The sequence below is a fragment of the Podarcis gaigeae genome, assembly GCF_964106915.1.
Source record: "Podarcis gaigeae genome assembly, chromosome: 11".
Classification (NCBI taxonomy): domain Eukaryota; kingdom Metazoa; phylum Chordata; class Lepidosauria; order Squamata; family Lacertidae; genus Podarcis; species Podarcis gaigeae.
Window position 1 is genome coordinate 38,633,040 of NC_139687.1, and position 22,411 is coordinate 38,655,450.

Below are 22,411 nucleotides of genomic sequence, written 5' to 3' on the forward strand. Positions count from 1 at the left end.
ACGAGCATTCTTCAGTTTAAAAAAGAAAAGGAGAGAGTTGTTTTAATCAAGGTGGATGAACATGTATTCATTTTTCACCTGTCTAGAAAAGATCAACTCAAATTAATTTCTTAGTACAGACATCTAACCCTTCATGGCTGTATTCTAAATGCCATTTCAAGTTTCATCGTCCTCACAGTCACAAGTGAAGGGCATAGCACTCTGTTTCCCTTGTAAATGCTGAGGAGAGATGTAGACCTATCACCCACGTTACTAGTGGCACTAATAACAGTACAGAGCAGACTGCTCCATCTTCATCAAGGGCTACGTATCAATTGAGATACACTGTTGATGATAACCTGACTCAGCTCTAAGTACAATGGACTCTTTATTACATAGGTTACTATCAGAGTTCATGGCTGCAAGCCCCAGCAAATTATGTTTTGCCAAAGAGGCGGGGGGGATGGAAATGCCCAAACATCCAGTCTCCCTTGGGGGGAGGGATGAAACGTGAACTACAGAGTAAAGGTATAATTGACTGGTTTCTGAAGCAGATGCAAAAAACTGCAACACTAGTCTTTGAATTATTTTTCGCTATTCCTCCGACGTGATGGGCTGCAACTCTTTACCTATTGGGAGGCTGGAACATGTCAGAATGAGAGCACATCATACCATGAGCAGAATAAATCCATAGGTGTCTATGCCAGCAAATAAGACAATGTATCATAAGCCTTTGTCCCAAACTTAAAATGTAAATTTATTCAAAATAAATCTCCTGCAAGGCTTCATCTGCTTGGGGGAAACCAGATTGAGAAAATGGGGATAAGATTAAGAATTCCATTATTCACTACCCTTTGGAATCAAGGCTTTTATTTCTATAAACATACCATGTGGCTAGAGCTGACCCAACCATAGAAGCAATCCAAGTGGTCTCCTGGGACAGAAGGAGTGAAAAATTGTGTGCCAGCATCTTCAAAGACATTCCGAACAATCCTAGGGAGCACCTGTCAGATCACAGGCTCTTTCAGACAACATATTTATTGAACATTCATCATGATTTGTATAAACAAATCTAACACAAAGGTTTGAGCAAATCTGGTCAAAAACGCTTTAGGAAGCGTTTGTTCAGATTTGTTTGTGGGAAGGTTATATGACAAGAAGCTTGTGGGATGTTTATACAACTTTCCATCAATCTTCATTCATTCCACATTTTTCCGGGACCTTTCCTCATCACTTTCCTAACTGCAAAAAAATGTGTGTATTTGTTGCACTAAGGCAACAGAATGCTTTAATCCTAAATATATCAGTATGCACTTGTATCCCTCCTGCAAAATATTGACAGTCTGGAGGTGCCCCATACAATTCAGCTAAGGATGAGAGAGAAAATCAATACACATCACATTTAAAGACAAATTTCCCCAATTTGTACTTTCCCACCAATATGGGAGCAGAAAGGCAGCAATCCTTTGAAATATGCACTTCTTTGAATTTTGCAATGCAGTTCTCCAGTCTTGTGTCCAAAAATGCATATACTGGGGTATATGTGTTATATTCATGAAAATAACATACAAAAATGCACTATATTGGTGAAAATAATATACAAAAATGCATTATATTAAGGGAAATTACTTGTAAAACTATATCTTAGGAGAAATTAGCAATATATTGGTGGAGAATTTTCATGAGGACTTTTAAGAATGAATTTGCAACCTGAATCCAAAACTGACATCCCTAAATGCAGGTGCTTGGACGACAAAGGCTGCCATCCTAACCACGTCAATGTAAAAGTAAGTCCTGCTGAATTCAGTGGGGCTTACTGCCAGGTAAGTGAGATTAGGCTTGCTGCCTAAATGCCCTAAGTCAACCCTGCATAGAGATGGTTATACATAAAGTGTGGTAGCCAGTATGGTGTGGTGGTTAGAGTGAGAGACTAGAACCCAGATTTCCACTCATGAATAAACTCACAAGGTGGCTGTGAGCCAATCACTAGCTGTTAGCCTAACCTAGCTCATAGGGTGGTGTAAGAATAAATGCGACAGGGACTACGTACCGTACATTGTCTGGAGTTTTTTGGAAGAAAGGTGGGATATGAATGCAATACATAAGCACAGCGTCTCTATATTACTTTTTATTCCTACGGTCATCATGATCCTATTTCCACACATCCAGGATAACTTGAAAAGGGCAGTGTGTAATATATTTCCTAGACAGGGAAGCTAGTGGGCCTCTGATAAATGGTCAACTCACCTACCAAGGAGGGGAAATTGCAGCTCCTCCCATGTCCCATCACAAATTTCTCCTGAAAGAGGAACTGTCACTTAATTGGACTTCCTGCTTCAGTGTTTCCTCATAATAAGCCTCCTCAATTTCACGTGCACTTCTGATTTTTATTTTTATTTTAATGAAGAAAGGAATTGCTCATCTGACTCTCAAGAAACATTTTACAAATGATGATGAGTGACTGAAACTTGATTTAGCATCCTATTAGTAACGGCTGTGTTATGTGTTTACATATTCAGATAAATTCTGCTGGAGGTCAAAGTGGCCTATCCATGATTAATCTGTGATTGATCTGGCTGCTGGCACAGCTGCAGTATTTGCATAGCTCCTCAAACAGAAGATGAGAAAATGCCGTTATATTATGGGAAAGCATTCCTGAGCAACCACAGAGGCCAAGGTAAGGGTCGCTGCACGCTTGAGCTGCAGTCTTGTCTCTTTTAGAATGAATTTCGCAGCTGAAGGACAGACACAATTGCTTTCACGTACAAATGGAAGAGGTGAAAAGGAACAAGGACTGAGGAAGGGGAGGGAGTCGTAAGGTAAGCAAAAGAAAGGGTGGGGGGGGGGAGACAGAAAATTGAAAGGAAGGGAAGGTGATCTCACTGAGAAGTGATATTTCCAAGAACTATTGGCAGAAATAGCAGGCTAGTAGCAATCTAATATATTCAAGTTACCTGGATGGATTTACTTCAGTAAGGCCTTTAAGGAATTGGATCTCAGTGATCAGTATCACATTGCTCTGAAATCGTCATGAAGTAACTCCCTGAAAGGCTCAAACCTCACTGTGCTTCACCAAACTGGATAAAACAATACTAACTATAATATTAGAAAAGTAATTAGAAAAGTTGATACAAACCATAATGCTGCTGCTCTGGCTGAATTTGGAAGGAAAAGCAGGATATAATTTTTGTAAATTCTTTTGTATTTTTGTTGTTGTGAACTGCCCTGTGATCTTTGGATAAAATACAGTATACAAATTTAATAAACAAATAAAAATGAATAAATAAGTAAAAAAAGGATAGCAGAATAAATACAGTGGTACCTCAGTTTTCAAACATCTCCATTGATGAACATTTCAGTTTACGAACGCCACAAACCCGGAAGTACAGTGGTACCTTGGTTTAAGAACAGCTTAGTTTATGAACAACTTAGATTAAGAACGCTGTAAATCAGAAGTAGGTGTTTTCACTTGTGAACTTTGCCTTGGAATAAGAACATGTTTCACTTCCTGTTGGGTGTGTTCCATTTGTAAATTGAGTCCCCCGCTGCTATGGTAAAGCACACCTTGGTTTAAGAATGCTTTGGTTTAAGAACAGACTTCCAGAACGTTTTAAGTTCATAAACCAAGGTACCACTGAAAACGTTTTGGTTTTCGAACATGCCTCGGAAGTCAAACATGACACGTGGCTTCCACTGAGTGCAAGATCCTGAGGCCTAGCTGTCAGCTGTTGCGTTTTCGGTTTTTGAACGTTTCAGAACTCAAATCCTCTTTTGGAATGGATAAAGTTCAAAAATCGAGGTACCACTTTACAAAACTTCCCTTGTAATTAAATGGCCATTCAAAATAGATGGTAGAATCAGCAGCCAAACAGCAGCTTCTGGTGTGCATTCCACCCTGCCCCCAGCCAGCAAGTTCAGATACCATTTTAAGTTAGTTTGGTGATAGCCAGGAGCAGCAATAACATGTGACCTCAGTAGCATGAATTACACTTTAAATGTATATTATAATAGAGTATGCCATCTAAGTTTTCAGATCTCACTCCACCACTATTTTTTGGTGGAGGAAAGGAGGTGGAATAACAATGCCCTCATGACTACGACTGCTAGAAAAAAAAGTATCAGGCTTCTTCTTTGCCTTATGGAGCAATTCTTAAAAAGGGCTGGGGCAGAGTGAAGTGGTATAGCTCACACAGACCAGGGTGGAAAGGGGCCAAATAGTTTCTATATCTCCATTCATTATAGTGCTGTTTACTGCTATATGTTTCACTATTGTGTTGTAAATTTTAAATGTTTTATGGGTACCATTCTAAAATCAATTTTGAATCAAGGTGCAGTTTATATTTTTTTGAAAAATATATAAATATTACCAAGAGTTGCATCCAGAAGAGAATTCAGGGGGAGTTCAGCTGTTGTAAATGCAGCTCAGACTGCATAAATATATTTTCATAGAGATTCACATGGAAATGGCTCAAATCTTGATGAATTTTCTGCATTCAGTACTTAAACAAGCACTCAAAAAGTATACTAAGCTAGTTGTAGAACCTCCCAGAATGCAGGGATCTTTCAGCACTGGGAAGCCACTATGATTGGCATCTTCAGTGAGGACACAGAGAAATTGGACGACAAAGATAAACAAGAATTAATCATCCCCCTCAAGAATGGAAACACGTTAAGAAGGACGTAGATGAACTAGCATGGAAAGTATCATAAAATTAGATTTGGCAACCTACCCACTACAAGAAAAATCCCAGTCCTATGTCCATGATATTCAAGAAAGATATGACATACCCTATGAAGGGCAAAATAGAAATAACAGCATAATGAGATGTTTTGGAAGCTAGTATATAATTTGGGAGTTTCTTATAATTTAGCTCTAGCATTGTATATAAAACAAATTCAATATAGTGTTTAACAGCAAGCACAAGAAACCATCCTATTGCGTGTACAGGCGGAGTCCCCAGATCCCGAGCGGTCCCCCCCGTCATGTGGAATAACGACTCAAGACAACGTGCTATGGGATTAAATTGGCCACAACTTTATTAAATTTCAAATGTGGTTAGACCTTGGCTCAGGCACTGGGCGTTCTCCCTCCCCAGTCCCCAGCCGGGGACCTAGGGAGCTTCAGGGTTATCCAGTATGTGGGGGGGGATGGGCTGGCTCTGGAGAACATATGTTCAAGCAGAGATAGCCGCCCCCGTTACGCCGCCGCCGCAGGGGAGAGCAATGACGACCTTTCGGCGTACGGTCAAAGCCTCCCTTCAGAAACCCCTTTAACGGGGAACCCTGGTATCACCGCCGCAAAGAGGAAGATGGACAAAAGGATTCCGCCCAAGGCCTGATACCGCCACCCGAGAAATCACTTACACTCTAAACAGATAAACAGTTGAAGCTGAAACAAAGCCTACTAGCTTAGGCCCAGTTGGAACCAGTGTGACTGGTGTGAGGCTGTGCTCCAAGTCTGCACTCTGTAAAGGGAGACTGGAAGTGTAGACGAACACGTTATTATAAATGAGGGAAGGATTCCCTCCCCCCAGCATATTTGCAAGGCTACATTCTTTCTGGTTGGATGAACCTACTCTACCTCAGGAGAGTACCTGATGATGCTATGGTGTGGCTTAGGTGTTCTTATAGAGTGCATCTCACATGTTGCAGGCTGCTGGATCTCCCACCCCTGTTTCGTTCACAGTCTCTATCTGCCACAGCCACTTTCAGAATTTGATTGCGACCTCGCCATACCAGATATACTTCACAAATTTCCCACAGTGCTTTTTTTCTTTCTCAATAGACCACCATACAGTAGTACCTCTGGATGCGAACGGGATCCATTCCGGAGCCCTATTCACATCCTGAGTATTTCGCCGCTTCCGTGCATGACGTCATTTTGCACGTCTGTGCATGCGTGAGCGGCGAATCCCAGAAGTAACGCGTTCCGTTACTTCCGGGTCGCATTGGAGCATAACCTGAAAACGCTCAACCTGAAGGTATGCTTTAACCCGAGGTATGACTGTACTTTCTTCTCTCCCTTCCTCCCTCCCAGGCCAAACTGACCCAACTGCCACTATCCCATCATTGCAATTCCCTTGGCAACAGTTGCCAAGGCAGCCCAGAGACTGCCCCCCCAAAAAAACTACTTACAATTTTGCTTACCCCACTTTTCACCAGGCAACTAACCTTATAAAATATATCAAAACCAAAACAGAAACATTAAACAATCATCTCATATCATGAAACCACATGAATATACATGGTCTACCACAGGAGAATTCGCCTGCGAAGTTTTTCCTGAGCTGTAGCAAGGATGGAGGTTATATGTTAGAATTTGGGTAGAGTCTGGGGGATTCTTGTGCATTTAAAATTTTATGTCGAGAAGACTAGGCTGAATCTGACATGATTGTTTGTATGAACATGAACTTTTTTACATAGAGATATATTTGAAAGTAATCAGTAGAGTCTACAGAAGGGTTTGCAACTGGTTTATTCCGAACTGGCCCTTACTTTCCCATTTAAAATCAATAGGACCTACTTCTATGGTGGCAGCAGGTGAGGGAATAACATGGTAGGGACACTCAGAAAGTTGGCAATATAAATGGGAATATATGACCTTGATCTTATCCAAAACTGACAAAGTGCATTAACCACTAATAAATTGCCATTAGCTCCCACTAAAATATGACACCCTATTGACATGCATGGTGTCGCTCGCTGCTTCATCATTTCATTAAGTGTAAGGGAAAAGAAATATAAATAATATTCAGATGCTGCCATACATTGTAGTCTTATTCTTGTCCTAACAGATTCATTATATCTTTTGCAGTAAACAGGCTTCACTGAAATCCTTTATTAGAACATACTGCCTATGATTTTATTCAATTTTCTTCAGGCCTTTTAGTGTGTCTCATTTATCTCGCCTTATCCATGGAAGTCATCTGTAGCAATGTTGTCAGCTACAGGAGATATTCCGATAGCACCAGAACAGAGACAGCTGCAGGCTCCAGTGCTTTCGGAGCCAGCTAACAAGCAGGTCACAGTTTCCAGCAGCAATTTCTTCTTTCTTAGGCTCATCCAGACTCTTTGGGCATACTTCCCCTCTCTGTCTCTATCTCTCTCATTTTTTTCTCTGCCAGAGCAATTCTGTGCCCCTCTTTCCTCTAAAATACAATTTTAATGCAACTATAGGTATCAAAACGTTCCTTTTAACATGCAGCTTAAACAGCATCTAAAAAATCCCAACCTTTCTATAGCCACACCAAATTATGGGGTCTAAACAGCTATTCACGGGGGAAAGTTTTGAAACACTGTGTGTGTGTGTGTGTGTGTGTGTGAGAGAGAGAGAGAGAGAGAGAGAGAGAGAGAGAGGTCACTTAAACATCGCCAAAAGGAATATATAAATTGTTATACTTTAAAGCAAAATATAATCCATCTCAGCATAGAAGGAAATGCCAAACCTGTGTGTCTGCTCTGTCTGCCGTCCAGGCGCTAACTGTTGGTGAACAACTTCAAGGCCCCTCTTAGGGCTTGTGTTTTTAAATTTTACTTGGACTAGGCAAAAAACAAAACAAAACAAACCCTTGGCTTCAAATAAATTCCTTCAAAAAGAGTCCTCTTTAAAGTAGAGCATATATTAATGGTCTCTGCTTCCCTGGGTCATCAAATTCTGAAATTTCTAAAATAAGGAACAGTGAGTGGATGACATAACCAGTTAAATTTATTGGATAAAAATATTGGTCACCATCACAAAAAAATACTAATGGTACTGAGATGCATTTTAGTATAGCAGGTCCCCAGCACTTTAGAAGGACCTCATCTTGTAAAATGACATTTTGTCCAATCCGTTGGGCTGCTAAGGCAAACCTAGAAACCTTGCATGCAGTGATTATCTCCATCCACAAGCAAATAATTTTTCTCCCTACTATTCAATAAGGAACTTCTGTGAACAATTCCTCTGAGAGAGCTATACCTAGGAAAATTGTACAAGAAGTAACATGGTACATGATGAACAATATTCTCCAATTCTCCCTGGCTGCAGAAACATAATTGACAATTTACAGAGTATATTTGGGTGGCATAAGATGGATTCTTAGTAGTGCAAAATATAGTGGAACTGCTACTTCCCATGTTTGGAAAACTTTGGCAAGTGGGTGGGGCCGCCAATCACTTAGTGTCATTATGACACCAGATGATGATTTCAAAGATTTCACTCTTGAGTGCCAATCAGTCAATGAGCACTGATAATGAGCTCTTTTGAAGGTGTGCTAAATAGGCTCAGGTACTGGTTGGGAACCATCACTGGTTTAGAGCTTTACAAGTAATGAACAAAATCTTAAACTTGGCCCAGTAGCAAATTGGTAGCCAGTGTAGCTTAGAAGTAGTGCAATATGCTCATAGCTGATAGCTCCACTCAGCTACCTAGCCATTGCATTCTGCACAAGATGTTGTCTCTGACCAAACATAAGTGCAACCCCACATAGACAGCATTACAGTGATTCAGTCTTGAGGCTACCAACACGAGTCACTGTGCCCTATCCCGGAAAAGCTGCAGCTGGCATACCAGCTGAAGCTGGTAAAAGGCACTCCTGCCACCTGGACCTTCAGCGACAATTTTAGATTGAGGAGCACTCCCATATTATGTATATGTTCCTTCAGGTGGTGGTACATTCCCATCTAGAACAGGCAAATTATCCAATTCCTGGACTGCCCACCCACAAGGCTACCAACTTGTCAGGATTCCATCTCAGCTTCTTGGACCTCATCCAGTGAATTTCCTTTGCTGTAGGAAGACTACACATCAGGGTCAGATGATGGGCAGTGGGAACCCTTTCAGGTTTAGGAAGGGTTTTCCATTGTACCCTTGCTAAAACTGAGTGTGGGGGTGAAAATCTGATGCTCACCAGGAGGGGGAGGGATGAGGCAGTGGGAAGGTCAGTGCAGTGCAAATGCAATGCAGGAGTCAAGCCAACATTCCTGCTGGTATATTTGCACCTTGCTGACCTACCTGCCACTTCAGCCCTCCCATTTCTGGTGAGCAGCAGTGACTCAGCTATCAGGAAGTCAGATGAGCACCACCAGCCCGCCCACAACTCCTTTTCCCCTTCCTCCAAGGAGTATGAACAGCTCTGTTCCATGCTAGCTGGAATCCTGGACAAGAACACTTTTTAAAAGGGCTGGCTGCAGTTTTTTATAAGAATGGTTTCTGCCCTCTATTTCTAATACTGGATCGCTCCTCCCTCACTTTAGAAGAGGGTGGCCAGTCCATTTCTAGTACAGCTTCATTTGACCTGCAAGCTTTAAAATATCCTGCAAAAATTGAGAGAGCAAAATTTAGTACAGCTACAGAAACAGAAGGGTGTGGTGACAAACTGGACTCTACAGCTTTGCTGAGTTTACGTGTTTCCAATTCCATGGAAAAGTCTGCTAGCCTTAATAGGGCTAAGCTGATGTGTCACTTCTTCAGAACTGCTTTCACCATCCACTCCACTAAAACAGGCAGCATAAACCAAAGGCCGTTGTTGTAAATGTCAATAATTTAAAATACTTATGTGAACTGTGGGTCACTGCAACTTTGTACTTTAAACATAGCAGTCTGGTAGGCTGAGTAAGAAAAAAAAGGAACTGCTGCACATTGACTCAAACTATTGATCCATCTCATTCAGGGATCCATAATCGGATCACTAGCAATGACTCTTCAAGGTCCCTGGTAATGGTCTCCCAGCCTTGCTTCCTGAAATCCTTTAACCCTTGGTTTAACAAATTCTGGAGTGGCCCCCAATGGAAGTTCCACAGAAAAGGGGATCCTGAGATTAACATGCAGTTTCTCTCAGAACCAGGTAAAGTTTGGTGCTGCAACCACTGTTGCCTCTAAAGAAAAGTTAGATAACCCTGGGTCTTTGTTTCTAGGGAGGCACCAGTCCCTAGCTTCACATATGGAAGCACCATATCAAAATTCTTTTCCAAGTGAGAAAAAGAATACATTGATACAGGGTGCTGTGAGAAGGAAGGGGGGTTTCAAATAGACTTCAGTCACCAGGCCTCTCAAAGGTGGCTTGTATTCTTATATGCATCAGGTGTTATGAACCCAAAATCCAGCAGTGACCAAAACACCAAGTCAGGGGCTGCAGTGTCTCCAGCTAGGGAATCAAACTGTTTTCCTGATTCTGATATTGGTGACCAGGGAGTTACTAAATTATGGGCAGGAGCTTCCTGCACCAGGGCTGATAGAGCTAGAATCCAATGAAACTAAATGTCTCACTGGTACAATGGTTCAGAAACACACCACCTGGGTAGTCAAGTGAAGAAGTGGAGGCAGTTCTCATGGAAGGGGATGGAGCCTTGGAGGGTGGGTTGGTGCAGATGCTCAAAATGCTTCCGTCTGTATCTAGCCTTTGGCAAAGCAAATTGCTGTCAGGAAACGGCAGGACACCAGCAAAGTATGTGCATTATGCTCCATACTCTCAGGATACAAACTGTGTGTAATGTGCTCCATACACAATCATATAGAGGAAGAGGGGGAGAGAGTTGCAATTGTCTTATTGATTTTATGCTGTTCATCACCATGATATGTTTCTTCATGTTGGCAATACAGTCAGTTTTGCAAATTAATATATGAAATCATCAATCTTTATTATGGCCCAGAGACCCAACCAATAATTAATATATGAAATAACAGCAATGTTCAAAAAGTTTGAGAAACATTGCTTTCACCAGAAAAGCACCTCTTACTCAGCCAATATTAAGCCAAAGCTTCATCCATAGATTGAATGAAAACTTTAATAAATGCACACACCCGATCCTACTGTTAATCTTCAAAGGAAGATAAGAGCAAAGGATTGTTGTGTCCGAAGTTTTGCTACAAATTAGTTTGAAGACACCAGTCTGATGGAAAAAGAAGTGATGCTGCGGTCTTGTTACCAATGTATTCCTTTGCCAGCCATTATTTGAAGAGGCATGTGCTATGCCCTGCCAGCGCACTGTGCAAGTGTTGCCCTCCTATGCTGTGCAACAAGCCATCACCCTAATTACCTATTAATAGCTTGCCATCTGATCAAGATGATTCAGGCAATCTGGAATAAATTGAAAGCACATGTATGATGTCCCTGAACTTGTTCTTCTACTCATTATTTCTGTTTTAGTACTTTATATGCAAGAATAAAAAGGAGGCTTGGCAGGTACCCTTTCAAAATGCGACTGTATATTGCATAACTGTTGATGTGAGAGGGTTTTTTATTGTCTAGGTAGGTGCTCTGCACACCAACTGCCCAGAATCTGATCTGTTTTTCACTATGAAGCAACCTCCACATATGGTATCAGTTGTTATGATCTACACATTGTCCTGCTGCCTTCCATAAGCAACTTGCTAAAATGTGCAACTGCTCTGACAAGAGTAGAGTTGCCAGACTTCCAGTTCTGACCTGAAGTCTCCAGGTTTGCCTGGTTCCTTGCAGGTGGCAGGTGGGCAGCTTGCATCTCCAGGTGGGCAAGAGTGTTGTTAATAAAAAAAAACTATTAAGAAGGTAGTGCATGCTGCTTGCAAGCTTGAGTCCAGCAGGAGCTGCCTGCAAATTATAACATAGACATTGGAGGGGAGGGGCGTTCCCATCTCTGCTCCTCTCTCCCAGTTATCCTCCATCTCCCGGAACTCATCTCCATGATATTACCAGGGACTGCCTGGTTTATTCCTATTTATTGAATGCAGAATAAAACTATCTTCAGAATGCACATGCATGTATATCATTTGTCCTCCCCCCATTTGTTTTGTTTTTTTCATTCCCGCCACCTGTACTCTGAATTACTTTTAGAATTGCCACTTGGTCAGTGTTCAGTCTGCTGCTATATCATCTGATGGGCCTGGACTTAGTCTATATATTTGCATATTTGAAGTGCACTTATACTTAAACAGAGTCACGGTAGTGTTTATAATGGTGGCATTCTTGGGCCCTAGCCAGTCCTGGGCACACGGTAAACAAATGGAATATATATATATATATATATATATATATGCCACAATCAGCAGTCCTTGAAAATGTGGCAATTTTAGCTACTGCATTTATGGCTCAGTCTTACATATGTATGCCCCAAAGTAAATTCCCATTGTGTTTCCCAGGCAACTGAGTATAGGATTGCAGACAAAGTAGTTTCATTTTCCAAACTGGTGCTATTTTTCTTTCTCTAAATATTTCTGTCATTGTAATAACAATAACTTTTTGAAAAGGAAGAAATTAAGATTTACACAGTAATATAAACTGATCTACAATGCAAGTGCATAGTGCGTTGACTAGCTATTTTGACAAATACGGTGAATAGGAACTGGGCTGCTTATATATGCTTCCCAAATACATCTAGTTCACTTTCAGCTTATTCTGCTGCCGAGGTTGGCACCTCTATCCACAGCTTAGCATGGACTCACTCAGCATGATCTTAAACTCCAAGATCCCTAGAATAAACGTTCATTTTGATAAATTTCATAGTAGGATTAAGATTGTTTTTAAATTAATTTTTTATAAAGAGGTGTTTCAAATTATTTCTGCCATGATTCGGTAGCAGTGAAATACAGTGCTACTATATTCCAGGCCACACCACTCTGAAATTGATGCCATTTACTAGAAGCTCTCAACAAGAGATCCCTTAATTGGAAGAACATCCTTCTCAATCAGAAGTGGCTGAGCTAAAGGATGCCCTCGAAATATCAATGTGGGCTCAAGCTATTTAAAATGTCACGGTTAACCTTTATAAAAACCTGATTTAATTAGAAAATTATAATGAGAGAATCCTCACCAGTAGGAAATTCCTGTTTCAAATGAATTTCTTGTTAACTTTCTATGGCAATATAGAGAGCACCTTTTATTCTATTGTTGGGATAGGTTTAGCACGCTCACGACATCAAGGATACCACTACTTTGATTAATTTTTATTTGCTAGGATTAGAGTTAATTACTGTAGCTTGCCCAAGAGTGGAGGCGAGTTGGACAGAACTAGCTATGTTTTGCAGATGCCGCCAGCAGCTCTTAGATATATATAAAAAAGCAAAACAATATATAGACTAATCAATGTCCTTTAGGCACTGTACTGTGGGGGTTTTTTCCCTCTCTCTCCAAAATAATTCATGAAAGGAACCTGCGAGCTGAGTAAAAAATGTTCAGTTTCAAGTGGCAAGGTATCTTGTGGAAAGATAGCAATTGAAGGGTAGAATTGGAGTGTGCTAAGGCAGAATGAGAACTTCATGGGTCATGAAGTAACCATATTTGGGAATAGTTATTTAGCCAGATTTTTAGCTTTTGACAACAGATACATTTTACAGGTTTTGTAGCTGATGAGCTGCACAGTTGTGTGAATATACGTACCATGGGCAGGCAAAGGGTAGATCAGGAGTATTTTCCTTTTCTTTTGTAATGTAGTCCCCCCCCCCCCATTTTAATCTTTAAACTGTTTAACATAGCTGCATAAATATCTATTCTTTGTCTACATTAGAGCATATGACGTGCAACAATTACATAAAATTAAAACTAAAACAGCAAATACTCAGACAAATGTTTCTGAATATATTAACAAAGTTGTGCCAAAGTCTATACAACCAAAATTATTACAGTTATTAGATATATGAAATAATGTATAGTAATGTGACATGCTTAGATTGGTGGCCATTAATAAAATATATTTTGTATCAATGATGATTAGAATTTATAGAGAGGAGGAGATAGGGGAAAATAAAATATGTACTTCGTGCCAGACTGTGTTTTATACTATGGGTACTGCTCTACCATATGCCTCATTATTTGTGTAATCAATAAAGTCACACCAGACTGCATAAAAATTGTTGTGTTTAGCCTCTTGCTAAGTTTAATTTTTGTGCCAGTTTCTCCAATAATGCTGTTTTCCAAATTGTATTATGTCATTGGTCCATAGTTAATAATTGTAATGATTTCCATGTTCTGGCAGTAGTTGGTCTTGCAGCAGTTAATAGATGTAAATTAGAAACAAAGAACTCATAACACAACGTATTGTGACTATACAAGTAAAGCCAGTCCTGGGGTCATGGGGACTGTCTGCCTTGTAATCAAATATATTTCTGTAAATACATTTTCCCATAACTTTTCTATTTTTGGACACTCCCACCACACGTGCTGATTTGTCCCTAAAGTGGTGATCAGGAGCACTGATAGATCTCTAGGGAGTTTACAGTAGTTTGCAAGGGTTTGTGACTCCCAACTGTCTTATTAAAAATCAACAGCTAAAAAGCTCCCCACCCACATCATGCTCCTAAATTTGGTTCTTGAAAAAGAAAGCTTGGGGGGATTTAAAAAAAATATATTGTAAAATGAATTCGGAGCCTGGTTCTTATTCTGATCACAAATTCTTGACTTCAGCATGTGCTCACAGGCACCCTGTTCCTTAATTCTCAGCAGCCAAGCCACTATTTTACACCTGGCTTCGGTTGGTGGATCTCGGGAGTTCTAGTTAATAAAGTAGATCCCAACAGCTATCCCTGGTGTTTACACACAGAGAGACATATTGATTTTAACTGCTGCCTGCAACATATTATAGTGTTGTTTGGGAACTTCCTTAGGGGAGGAAAGACAGGTTATAAATTTGAAATAAGAACAGGAAAGAGGAATAGCGAGACAATGGCTGCAGCTGAACAATACCTATAATATAAAACCTGAGTAGCTCCTTAACAATATACTAGTTGTTGTTATAGGAGACAACAAGGAGTTGGAGCACAGTGGTAGAACATGATGTTGTGATCAGGGCCTGCTTCGCATAGCTTCTGCATATCTATGTTGCCCAAATTTCATTTTGGGAGCCAGCATTGTGAGTTGTCCTTGGGGGGAGGCCTGGAGTGCTGCCTCACAGTGTACATAAGACCAAGATACATAGAAGGTGAGGGAGATGCTTCAGTTACCTGCAACACCTGTGCCATGTTTGTCTTCCTGCCAGATAAAAGTATACTTAGAACAAATTGTTGCCTTTGAGTTACAGGACAAGATGCAGAGTTTCTTGATAGAGCTGAGTGGACTTAGGGACTCCACTGTGGCTTTGTGTAGGGTTTACTCCTTAAGCCTTTTCTACTCTAGAATATGTCCCACAAAGCAGCAAGTATTGATTGTCCCTCAGGGTTTACTCCCGAAGCCTTTCTCGCAAATGAGTATAGCCGCAAAGAAGCAGGATCAAAGTTTTTTTTCTCGTAGATGGGCTACGTCCCCAGGTTGACAACCCCCATCATCCCCTTCATTTCATTCAACAGCACGTGCAGAAACCACCTTCTCGACTGTTGGACCTGCTATTGGTCTCTTCCACTCAATATACTGGAACCAGGCTTCGCATGTGAGGGATAGACCAGTTCCTGACTCACCAAGGGAGACCCATTGGCCACCAGCTGAAGCTGTTTCCTACAGCATGACCACTGTTGCATAATGACAGCTTCTAGGAGCCATAGGTGAGAGCTAAGTGCACGGTGGGTACCAAAGGTGGATGAACTATCCCAGAGATACTACCCCTCCTCTAACACTCCATACACCCCAAGAAATACTATAACTGAACATCTTTGCATGGAATCTAATCTGATCCATTGACCAGAGATAAGAAGCAGATGAAGCCCCCACTTCCCCTGCCTGCCAACGCATTATGGATAAAACTCAAAGGAATGAGAGACCTCTGTAGAGGGCAAATTTGCTCATTCTATAAGCTTCCTTTTCACCACATTGGTTTGCACTGTTTACGTCTGACCTAGGACAATCAATTACTTGAAGCTACTCCTCTGGGTAAATGTTTAATAAAAATGCAAAGTGCCAAGGAAACTACAAAACACACTTTAATGTTCAGCTTAGCAGTGCAACTTCCATGAAATAGATCCCAGTAAATCCACCACACCTAACATTATTCTAATGTAGCACAACAAAGAAATCCCAGCGACTACTTTCAGTATGAAAGATTAACAGTAAGTGTGGATTGCAGACCTTATTTGCATGAAGTCATGCAAATAAGCCATCATGACCACAAGTGGGGAAATAAAAATCTGTAATTCTGAGGAACAGCCAACATCAAAAATACCATAAAATCTAGGCGTTCCTTTGTCATAGATGAGAGCAATGGGAGATTGCCCGAGGGCAAAAATCATCCCCGAGATTTGGTATTTTGCCTGAAGCCAAAGGCTGACAGCAATATGCACAATCAAAGGAACCATATTTAACCTGAGGATAAATGTATTTTACCACCATTGCCCTGGAGAGTATCACTAGTTCTTTTATTGTCTTTCTCAGCTTCCTAGCACTCTGAAACCTTAGGGGCCTAAGGAGGACATAAGTACATAAAGATTTCCATATACAATATCCTCCGTGAGATCCTTATACCTGCAGCAAACAACAGTTTCTGTGCAGAAAGCAGATATGGGATCCTGGATGGTTGTCCTGTGACAATTACAGGATGATCATTCGAAAATGGCAAAGAGATCCAGAGAGAAAACAGACAATTCAAGATTTCAAAAATAATATAAAGACAGGCTTATAAAGACCGAATGCCTTCAGAAATGGAACCAGCGCTGTGCTGAACCACATGGGGAACTTTTTATTTAAAATGGGTGAAATGACCAAGAAGTCGACTCACAGATTGCACAATAGAGAGGTTATATGCAAGTGGTGGTACTTTAGGGGATATGATGAAGGTATCTTAGGTGTGAAGGGAACAAGATTACAAGTATGATTTTGACACAGCACATATGCTTCTAACATAGCCAAGTTGTTTGAGTGAATTAATGCCCTTCTTGAATATGTCAACATGGGCAAGGAACCCCTAGATCGGGGGAGCCGACATGGTGCCTGCAGTTGTTGCCATTGACCATGTTGCCTGGGGCTGATGGAAGTTGTAGTCGAACAGCATTTGGAGGGCATCATGTTGGCTAGTCTTGACCTGGGTCTTTGAAGGGTACCATCTAGATCTCCTTAATTTCAGCAGTGAATCTTCTATGGAAGCTCAACACAGTTATGTGTTTTTTGTGGTTTTTATTGAGAGCCAGTGTGGTGTAGCGGTTAAGAGCGGTAGATTCATAATCTGGGGAACCGGATTCGCATCTCCGCTCCTCCACATGCAGCTGCTGGGTGACCTTGGGGTAGTCACACTTCTTTGAAGTCTCTCAGCCCCACTCACCTCACAGAGTGTTGTGGGGGAGGAAGGGAAAGGAGAAGGTTAGCCGCTTTGAGACTCCTTTGGGTAGTGATAAAGCAGGATATCAAATCCAAACTCTTCTTCTTCTTCTTATGACACACATACTGCCTTTCCCTCCCACCCCCCACCCTTCAGCAGAGGCCCAACATGTACTACTCTGAAAAGGTCCTTTTCAGAACAGAGTTGGGCATAGTGATTAACTAACTCTTGTGTAGTTCTTAAAGCAACTTTCTCCCCCTGTCCAAGCCATTTCCAAAGTATCTAAAAACAAAGAGCAAAACTTTGATAAAGCACTGAACAAAATGTTTAAGCAAGTGTCCATACGTACTCTTAAAAAAATAATAAACCCAGGGCAAACTTGACAGTGGAGCTCACAGAAAAACGCTCGATGGCTTTTGATCTGGTGGCTGCATGTGGTTCAGTACAGAAAGAAAAGCAGGGGAAGCAGGGGAAGTGGAAGATAAATGCTTCCACTTCTAGGAATATCTTTTACAGACTAAAGTAATGTATACTTGCAATGAATGGTCAATTCTGTTTTCCTGATACAGCTAAGAGGTCAACTATCAAGAGCTCTCAACTATCAAAGGCAGGCTCCAGCTCCATTTGTCAAAGGCAGGCTCCAGCTCCATTTGTCCCCTTTCCATGTTATAGTGGACCCCCAGGACTTTAATGGCAGTGGCAGTCAGCCATCTTGATTTCTCACAATACCCTTATGTGTTGCTTTTTTTCTTTAAAAAATGTTTAGGGGTACCCTATTTTGACTCAAGAAAATCACCAATTTATAGTTCAAATCGGGGGAAATATAGTAAATGAACAAAAGTACAAAGATTCACAAAATGTTTAAGGGTATGTGTCCCCCTGCGCCCCCCCCAGAAAAAAAGCACTGCCCCTACGCCTCAAAATAGTGTTGTTCAGGATATTGTGGGAAACTAAAGGGGTGTCTTGCACTTCTGCCTGCCCAGTTTGGCAGAGTGGGCTTTTACACTGGGAAGCCCTAGCATAAGGTTACCAGACATCCCTGTTTCCTGAGGACAGTCCCCGAATTTACAAATCAGTCCCCATGAAAATCCATTGAAGTTGAAAAGTGTCCCTGGATTCATTGAAAAAAATCTGCTAACTTTACCCTAGCAGCATCCTGACTGTGAGCCTCATCTTGGTGAGCTTCTCTTCATTTTTAACACACATCCAGCACCAAGTTTAAGTACACCAACTTCCACACACCTTGTGAATATAAGCTGGGTGAGAGATTCCAGAGCCCTTCAACACAGACAAACACTTGCGCAACTTCCATGGAGTACTTGGAGCAAAGGTCCGGATTCTGTGGCTTATAACACACATATTGCAGTCTGTCACCTGTGGGTCAACTACATTTGGCAAGAATACTGAGGAAAGGTGGATAAAATGTTTATAATATATAAGAATGCTGTGGAAATAATGTCACAAACATCCTCTGTAGAGCTTCAGGTTAAACTTCTTACTAAAAATAAAATGGAGGGCTTAATCACACATACTAAGAATTATATACATGGAGGCAATGAATGAAAAAAGGCTTAACTGGATTTTATTATTAAGAAATAAGAATGGAGAATTAGCATGGCAAATGTACTTAAATCCCAATCAAATCCCAGATGTAATTAAATCCAAATGATGTCCATGGTTAGGGGATGTGGTTAAGGTGATGGAAGGCAGACCTGCCAAGTATATCTTGAAAGAACATCCTTCTGATGCTTGCCTAGCCCTGTCAGGAAGAGAGGGATGAATCACAGACAGACAACAAAATGCAGTATCTCATAGTGTGCGTTGTAAAGGAATAGACCATTTACTGATAATTGTGTCTTGACTTTTGACAGTGAAAACAATTCTACTAAAGTGAAGGGTTTTAATGTATATGAAAAAGAAGGGCATTAAGTGGTTAGCAGTGGCAAATTTGCCAGGCGTGTTGAACAAGAGGGACTGCCTGGTTGCACAGAGGTAATACTGATATTACTGGAGAAAAATATTGCTGTTCTCCACCCAAATAATGTGGGCAAAAATGAATATACTAGGGTTAACTATATATTGGTGAAAATGACAGAAAAATGCATTATATTAGGGAGAACTGTGTTGCAAAAATGTGTATTTTGGTAAAGTTGCATTAAAAATGTTCATGATTTGGAAATGAGAAAATAATAACATGAGAGAAACCAAAACTGATGGATTTGCCCAATCCTAACTCAGCCATGTGCAGCTTTAAAGCCAGCCCTACTTTCCACCCACACTCTGCTGGCTGAGCCATTGGAGCCAGAGCTAAGAAGAATTCACAAACAATAAGGAGACAAGGTAAACCTTTCAAATAATCCCCTATGAAAGTACCTGGTACTGTTCATTAATGTCCATTTGAACACAGCCATAAGTACAAAAACGAAATTGGACAGAATGCAGGCCACTTGGAGATGCAACAGGCATAATATTCTACTATTGCTGATCATGACTAGGGAACAGTCTTCTCTCCTGGTATTTGCTTGTTGCCCTCATATGTGGTTATGGGGCCACCCAAGCAACTGCATGCAAAGGAGAGATATTTACCTCCACAGTCACAGTTCTAGATGCAAACAAAATCCAAATACCAGGGAAGCATTGGATAAAAATCCCACAGCCTTCTTACACCACATAAGCCTTGGATAAGAAACACCCAGAATCCCAAACATTTGTCTATACATGGCAGCAAAATCAGACCAAAGGAATCAGATTCTATCCCAACAACATGCAGGCATTTAGTTGATAACATACCCAATGCCAACTACTCTTAAAATGAGATGTGTCACTTCAAATAAAAATGAAGGCTTTTTGAGCATGCACAATTTTGTATTGCTGCTGGAAAAGGTGTTTTGTTTAACTTCCTGAGGGCTTGAATACAAAATACCTTCTTTATTAAAAAAGCGGGGGTGGGAGGGGGGAGCTCACTGATTAAATATTTCTGCGGGGGGAAACCTGTAGCAAAACAGATTAATTTCTTCAGGGGTACATTTTGTAGAGAAATTATTTTCTTTGGTAGAACCTACAATTTTTCTTTTGGCAGCAAGAAACTAGGCACAATATGTGAGCAGGCCCCACAGCCCAACCCCAGAGGGTAATGCTCTTCCAAAGACAAGCGTGTGTGATGCTGCCGAGTTCCCAGCATCTTGGTATTTAAATTGTGACTCCGAAAGAGATCTCCCCTGCGGCCCCCTGAAATGTATCTAATAAATTCAGCACATTATTTATGTAAAAATCTGCCCTGTTGAATATTTTGCTGCAAAGAGGGGGTGGAGGTGGGGAGTGGAGAGCACATAATGAGATTTGCCAGCAAATCCTCCTTTTTCTTGACTAGTTGGGAATTTCAATAGAATATGCCACTTGCCCCTTTCATCTTATCTGTGGCAAGAGCAGCCAATGGAGGTATTGCTCTTTGCAACAGAAGAAACCATTGCTGATCCACTTTAAGGCAGGAAAGGCATTGTAGTGTGTGTGTGTGTGTGTGTACACACACACACAAAATATGATTCCAAGCACTGGCAAAGGAAGAGGAGTGTGGGGGGAGCGCACCGCCCCTGGCAGGGCGATCCCAGTGGCTTGCCATTGTGACTGTCCCCCTGCCCACGCTGGGCACTCCACCCCTGCAGGCGGCATGTCATGCCCCTGTGGGAGGCATGCCCTGCCCCCAGGACATGCACAAGCCCCGCCCCCACCTACTCTCCACCCCCCCCCCCGGTGCCGGAGCATGAAGTTCCGCCACTGATTCCAAGCATGTTTAAATGGCTTGGGCCCAAGTACAGCTTTGCCATCTTCAGCTTGGACACTGAGATATATTTTTTTCTGTGGGTGGGGGCTTTCTCATGGTACTACCACTGGGCACCGCTTAGGGAGGCAGAAACTCAGGCAAGAACCTTCTCAGTTTGGTGTCCTTGTGGAATTTCCTACCTCAGACATCAAGTTTACCATTTATTTGAAGACACACCTCTCCACCCACCCTTTTGAGTCCTTCAGATGTTGTTCTTTGACTGGGCTTTGAAGAGTGGCTGAACTGTCTGTCAGATAGTTTATGTGACCTCCTCAGATGCACCCCAATCCCTTCAGCACCTATTGTTTTGCCGCTGCTTTGAAGTTACAAGATGTATGGAAGTGAGAGCTGGACCATAAAGAAGGCTGATTGCTGAAGAATTGATGCTTTTGAATTATGGTGCTGGAGGAGACTCTTGAGAGTCCCATGGACTGCAAGAACCTCTCCATTCTGAAGGAAATCAGCCCTGAGTGCTCACTGGAAGGACAGATCCTGAAGCTGAGGCTCCAGTACTTTGGCCACCTCATGAGAAGAGAAGACTCCCTGGAAAAGACGCTGATGTTGGGAAAGATGGAGGGCCCAAGGAGAAGGGGACGACAGAGGACAAGACGGTTAGATAGTGTTCTCGAAGCTAACAGCATGAGTTTGACCAAACTGCGGGAGGCAGTGGAAGACAGGAGTGCCTGGCGTGCTCTGGTCCATAGGGTCACGAAGAGTCGGACACAACTAAACAACAACAACCCTCCAACATTTCTTTGATGAAAACAGCAACATCCTTGTCCATGATCATGATGATGATTTTATTATTTATACCCTGCCCATTTGGCTGGGTTTGCCCCAGGCATTCTGGATGGCTTTTAACATATATAAAAACATAATAAAACACTGAACTTTTTAAAAAAACTTCCTATATAGGTTTGCCTTCAGATGGCTCAGGGGTCGCATAACTCCATACCCTCCAACATTTCTACAGTGAAAATAGGGACATCCTAAGGAAAAGCAAGACATTCTGAGATAAAATCAGGAACCGGGACGGCTTCTGTAAATCCAGGACTGTCCCTAGAAAATAGGGACACTTGGTGGGTCTGCAAGATAGTGTAGGTTTTTTAAAAAATGTATTATATTGTTTTCTGTTGTGGTTCTTTATTTTATATTTTACTTGCGAACTGCTGTGTAATCTTGTATGAAGAGTGGTATATAAATGCCAATTAAATGAAGTTATGCTGAAACGGCTACTATATTAATAAAATAATTATAAAGAAATAAGTGTGTGTAAGCATTTTAAATATAAAACAGAATTTGCCTCACTGGTTCAGTGCGGGTTAGTTTTGTACGGCCAAAAGACATGTGTTAATTTTAAATTTTTATTTACATTTGCCATGCATTTTATTTGCATTCATTTGCATTCTGTAAACTTATATGCAGAATTCATCATGCGAAAGGCTGGGCTGGATGAATCCCTAGCCAGAATTAAGATTGCCA

The 22,411-nt window shown here is 41.4% G+C and overlaps 1 protein-coding gene across 1 annotated transcript in view; it reads left to right on the forward strand.

Moving 5' to 3' along the window:
- Positions 1-2,608: 2,608 nt before the first annotated feature.
- LOC310827444 (interleukin-6 receptor subunit beta-like) overlaps positions 2,609-22,411 on the forward strand; it is a 64,598-nt gene continuing 44,795 nt past the window's right edge. The window contains exon 1 of the mRNA XM_083703511.1: positions 2,609-2,798. The gene's annotated coding sequence lies outside the window, so the exon portion shown is untranslated. The remainder of the gene's footprint in view (positions 2,799-22,411) is intronic.